The sequence below is a fragment of the Aegilops tauschii genome, chromosome 2, assembly GCF_002575655.3.
Source record: "Aegilops tauschii subsp. strangulata cultivar AL8/78 chromosome 2, Aet v6.0, whole genome shotgun sequence".
Classification (NCBI taxonomy): Eukaryota; Viridiplantae; Streptophyta; class Magnoliopsida; order Poales; family Poaceae; genus Aegilops; species Aegilops tauschii.
Genome location: NC_053036.3, coordinates 620,693,773 through 620,699,772, shown reverse-complemented (window position 1 = coordinate 620,699,772; position 6,000 = coordinate 620,693,773). Strand labels below are relative to the sequence as shown.

General features: G+C 52.5%; 1 non-coding gene across 1 annotated transcript; it reads left to right on the top strand.

The window, feature by feature from the left end:
- Positions 1-233: 233 nt before the first annotated feature.
- Positions 234-457, top strand: LOC120975183 (small nucleolar RNA U3). The gene has a single exon (XR_005771010.1). It is a non-coding gene; the product is annotated as a small nucleolar RNA U3 (small nucleolar RNA).
- The last annotated feature ends 5,543 nt before the right edge of the window (positions 458-6,000 follow it).

The following is a 6,000-nucleotide window of genomic DNA, read 5'->3' as shown; positions in this document are numbered from 1 at the left end:
CTGCACATCCTTCATCCAACGGCTAGCTGACCGCCAGCTACGGCGTGGCCAGTCACTGGATCCCTGTCCGTTATTAGGGTAGGTTTCCGCGGAATGCCCAGAGCGGCTGCTCCACACAAGCTAACAGTAAAGCATTGCTAAAAAAAGCTAACAGTGTCATAGGCTTGTTTTGGTCCCACCTCGTCTGTCTATGGTGATCAGAAGCAGCTTACGGATTACCGCAGCATTGTAGCACGACCTTACTTGAACAGGATCTGTTCTATAGGATTCGTACCGTTGCATCCTTGACTAATAAGGAGGCAAGTGCTTAAGCTTGGTTGATGACATCTGACCTGTGGGCCAGAGCATGATTAACGGCTCGAATCTGTTAAGGTTGGTAGTGCTGAAGATCATCCAAGTTGCTAGTATCCTTTTTCGAGGGAACCAGTTAAGTTGCCGCTAGCCTGCTTACCTGGATCAGCCAACCTGAAGCTTGCTTCACTAAACCAGCACCCGAGCTGAGATCGCTGGCTCACCTGGTCACATGGCTCGGCCAGAGATTCCCGAAAGCCTCTTTCCTGCAGCGAGACACGGCCAGTGTGCCTCGACTTTGTTGCTGCATGCGGCGGGGCCAGATGCTAATGGGATCAGCAGAGCCGATTGAGCCATATGTCTCGCTGCAAAGCTCCTCCCCGGCGCTGGCCCAGCCATTGTCCTCCTCATGATCTTTCTTCGCCCCGATCGAATCCTTTTCGATCTACAAGCCACCGCAAGTTGCCCAAAAGCTCCCGCGCACATGCACGGCACAGTACAGCCGGCAGCGCCGGCCGGGCCAACTCGCCGTGTCTCGCTCGATCCATCCCCGGGATTCCTCTGGCACCGGCACCGCCCATGCCGTCCAGATTCCTAACGGCACAGTCACTTCTGAAGCAAGACTTCTCATGCGCGCCACCTTTTTTGCTCGTCTTTTTTTTTTGCTTGCTCATGGAGAAAGGACTTGAGAGGTGATCTTGATTATGAGCCCTTTGTTGACTATTAGAGCAAGTGATAATTCACACACTGTGCAACCACTACATGGTTCCACATTATAATACGCTGACGATCGATTAGAATGGCATCGATCCCGCCATGAGTCAACGAGTGGTCGCCAGGCCTGGTCGGTCCATGCACGGCCATGAGTGCACCCGTGCTCCTCTGACTTTGGATCACCGAAAAATGGCCAAGCCCCGTCCCACACGGTTGAAGTTAATAGGAGCAATCGCCGGCGTGGCGCGTCCTCGCTTCTAAACACGTCTTGGCCTTGGTTCCACAAGTCATGCGTGGAGCAATGAGCCTACTATAGCTTTTAGCAGCACAGCACAACGTGGACACGGTGCCTACTCCTTTTGTCATGATCGCATGCATTAATTAGCAACGAGTCAACCGGATACTGTTAGCTAAATTTCACGTACTACTACTGGCAGGCAACCGATGGAACCCATAAAATGCGTGCATGAAATCAAGGCCATGTACGTAGATGGAGCTTGCATTATTTGGGGAAAAAAAAAACGTACTACCATTCCATGCGTGCACTGGCTCCGTCTAGTGCCATGCCCTTGCACTGGAGTGCACACAAACCCACCTAACTGGCTACTCCTATGTAGTCATGTAGCTAGCTGCCTCGTTGTGTGGCAACTCACGAAAACACCACGGCACATGGACACTAGAGTTTCATTTCATTGCTGTTGGTAGTGCCCGGTAAGCTAGGAACCACCATGCAAGCCTTTTCGGACGTGCTCCGATCGATACGTACATCTGCTAGGGCACATGCACGTACGTACGGTTGGCATCGTGCGGCGGGCGTCACGGCCGCGATCGTCGGACGGCTCACCGCCGGCAACGTCGCAGCCACTTTTAGCATAACAGCGCAAATGCAGTGCGCTTAAACCTAGGACGCGAATCAGCGGGCCGCAGAAACTCCAAGCCTGGCATGCATGAACTGCAAACACCATGCATGCATGAATTGTTTTCCGGCCCTCGTCGCAATCTACGTACGCAATGTTACCATCAGCACAGAGAGAACCGATGTAGTAATTCCGACAGTGACCCGGGGGAATTTGGAGGCAAAGCTCTTTCCCTCTCCCGATCGCAACCAGAAAGAAAGAAAGAGGGAAGAAAGTGAAAGGTGAGGGGTCAGAAAGGGGTTGACCCGTGCACCCAGGCTGCGATTGCGACGGACACTGGCTCCACAGGCCCATCGCCTGGCCCAGCATACCTAACGCAGTCACACGCACAACGCGGCTGGGGGCCTCGCTGCTGGGCTGGTTTCGTCAGAGCCCACCCGGACTGGGGGTCCAGCCAGTGCTGACCCCCCTGGGAGCCAGATGGAGAGTTTGGCCTCGTTTCACACTGCACACATCAATAAAGTCGGAGAGAATTCAGAGGACGGGAAAAGGCGGTGTATTATTAGTGCACTAACTCCTTCAGGAGACGACTCTTGTCTGTTGTTGTTATTCTTCAGTTGACGGTGAGCTGCATCTAATAGCTAGAGTATCTATGTGTGTACTGCTGCTGCTGTCTCTTTAATTTTCTGCCAAGGTTATCTATCTGTTCCACGAGTGTGCATGACGTGCACACTGCACACACAGGGGCCGGGTGTGGGTGGCTTCTCATGAGGTAAAAAACACACCAAAGCGTGCTACAAAAAGTGCTATAGAATATTCGTGTAGAAATGCTGGCAAGTGTGTCCCCGGTGCGGTGCTTGATCCTTGCTAGCTGGTCTAGACTTGTGAATCACAAGTTCTCAACATGCATGCATGCATGAGAACGGATTTAGTCTTTTAATTTGGATCGTCTGATGGTTGACCTTGTTGCTTGGACGCATCAGTCACGGGCTTACCTCCCGTGCTCACTCCCAAGTCCAAAGTCCTAACTAGAACATGTGTGTTAGGCGCATGCACATTAGCGAGCTAGGTTTCGATGCAAACGAAGGAGAGATCAACGGAACCAACCCCACTTGACACGGTAGCTTGCTAGGCTCCAAAGAAGCTCGGGCCTGGCCTGCCATGGATCTCGGCAGCTGTCGGGAGAAAGAAACTGATCGAGTAGACGACGATCGGAAGTCAGGGCAGGTAACGTACGCTTTGACCCACTAAATCAACTCCTAAAATATCAGTGGCGCTACCAGATCCCCCAAAATCAGAAAGATGCTAGCTTGACGATCTAGCCAGGTCGTAGTCCCCCAGCCCAGCCGTGTCAACGCCGAGCCTAACAGCCCATCGCAGACTCCCACGTGCCCCCGCGTCGCATCGTGTAACTCGTAAGGCCGGCACATCATGATCAACACCTCTCGCTTTTTTGTCCCTGACGCGTACGCACGCGTTCGATCGACGCCGGCCGTCGCCGCGGTCTGCCCGGCGACGGGTCAGCGTCGCCGTGCGATGCCGGTTCGCGGGCACGTGTCACAGGACCGGCCGGCGACGTACATTACGTACATACGCGCCGCTGCTGAAGCAGAGCGCGTGGTGTGATGTGCAGGCCGCAGCGCGCGCACTAGCTCTGGTCGATCGCCGTGTCCGTGCGCGCGCCCACGCGCCGGTCGTGTCGCCGTGTGTCGCACAGACAGCAGAAAGCGGCGGGGAGAGATTCTCCGTGGGAGGCTGGGGAGAGATTCTCGGTAGTAGGAGTTCCCTGGGTCGCACGGCACGGCAGGGCCAGCGGCTTGCCGTCTACGACTCGATCGGTCGACCCACCAACAAATGATAGGGATGGAGAGTCTACACGTCTATCTCTCTTCTCTGGCGAATTGTCTACGTCGACGCCTATCTATCATCAGTGCGTGCGTGGGCGTGGGCGTGGCTACGTACGTGCAATGCACGATCGAGTAAATCTATCCTAGCTGGCCAGGTAAAACTCTTGCCTCTTGGTACGTTCTCTGTCAGTCCGATCCCAGGAGGAGGTTGATTGCACGCGACTACCTGACGCGATCTAGCTAAAAAAACACGATCTAGCTAAATGGCCCAATCTTCCACTCCATCTCGTGCATGCCAACGACCGACCAATCCCTAAACGAAAACACAAGGGACGGCAAAAGGTCGTGCATGATCGCGCGACCCTCTGTCTAATTTGTTCGAGTTGTTGGGTGAAGAAACACCGAGGCTAGCTAGCTCATCACAGATTCGAGTGTCTGCCTTTGCGAACCTACATATAATCGTACTATATTACTATCGGTTCCTCTCTGCAACTGCTGCACTGTCTAGCACGCTAGCTAGGGAATGGAATGAGCAACAAGTTGACCTCCCAAACCCAATCATTTCTCGCCTAGCAGTAGTACTAGCTACAATATCAATTCATTCATTTGTGGAACTGCTACACTGCTGCCTGTCAGTTAAATGAATAGAAAGTTGACCTTCTTCGTCTACCGAACCCCGGAATGATGATCTATCCATCGCGTCGCCTGGCTAGCTCGATCGGATCGGATGGGATCGGATGGTCAAAGGTTTGTCGCTGGTGGATACGTGGCAGCGACGTGGTGGGTCGTGGATGGGGACACCGGCCGGGCGGAGCGGACGGATCCTTGTCGCGATGAGGCGATGGATCGATCGACGAACGCTGCTCCGGCTGGACGGACGCTGTCCCTGTCCGACCTTTTGACTCGGCCTCCGACTACTGGAGTGGCGCTGGCTTGCGGGCGGAGTGCACTGCATGCACGCTGTATTGCTGCTGCTGCTTGTGGCTTGGCTCAGGCTGAGGCCGAGTATGTGTGTGTGTGTGTGTGGATGGGGTGAGTGGGCGGCTGGCTTTTTCCGGGCACGCGTGCCGTCCCCCGGGCCCCGCGCTTTTGACGCCTCCCTTCTCTTTCTCCCGCCATAGAGTTCGCCGTAGCTACAACGATCGGCGGCCATCAGCATGACGTCAACGACGTCGTCGCCGCGCCAACCTACCTGTGCGTGCAACCCTGGTGTTGCACTAATAAGCTAATACCTTCCCTAAAAAAAGCTAATAAAATTCGCCAAAAAAAACTAATAAGCTAATACCTATGGCTACATCTGTAGGTTTAGGCCGGCCACCGTCTTCCTCTTCTAGAGACGAAATCATGCTGCGATACTACGCCGAAAGAATGTTCCTCTAGTCGTCGTTCACAGGACTCTCTGCGCTGCTGCAAGCCTAAGTAGTAGGTGTACATACTATATTTTTACGTCTATGCATGAACCTAGGCTGCCGTTTTTCAAGTCCATTAAAAGCGTACTTAGTACGTACCTGCCTTGATTAGCTACTTTTATGAAATGCTGTATCATTCCAATTCCAGTCTCTATGCTGCCCGTGGGCACGACGGTTTCAGATCACAATCAACTAGGATGAGAAATTGTCTTGACTATTTACGGTTGGCATGTCTATATATAGCTACGCATTTCGATCGGTCCAATCGCACTGTGCTACTACGAGCTACGATCGAGTAGCTAGCTAGCCATCTTCACTGAAAACTACACACTCCCTCAATCTGCAAGGAGAAGAAAAGTGTAAGGGGAATAATACACGAATTTGGCCAGTCTGTTTTTTTTTAAAAAAAAATTGAGACTTGGCTAGTGTGGACTGGCAAGGGAATATAAGTACGTGGAGCAAAAATCCAAAAAGGAACAGGGCGGAGGGAATCATAACGATCCAGGACAAACATGGGGTGCCTAACGCGTGCGTTATGGAGGCGTTCTTCCATCACGTCACCCATCCCCGACGAAACTGACGTTTTGGCATCTGAATTGATTTTCAGATTCATCCAAAACACGCATGCATGCATGGTTGTTTCATTTGTAACCAAAAACAATTTTATCACCGGCAGGCAAGCACCCATTCACGAAAAATTCTTACAGCAAAAACCAAGGGTACATGCATGCGTCCATTGCTATGGGATTTAGCGGGGATTTAAAATGCATAATGCTAGCGAGCTACAAACGTTACTATCGCTGGATATGTTCCGCATGCTACACATATTATAAACTACGATTTGTAGGATCAGGGCATGCAAGTAATTTGCATCGGACTGTG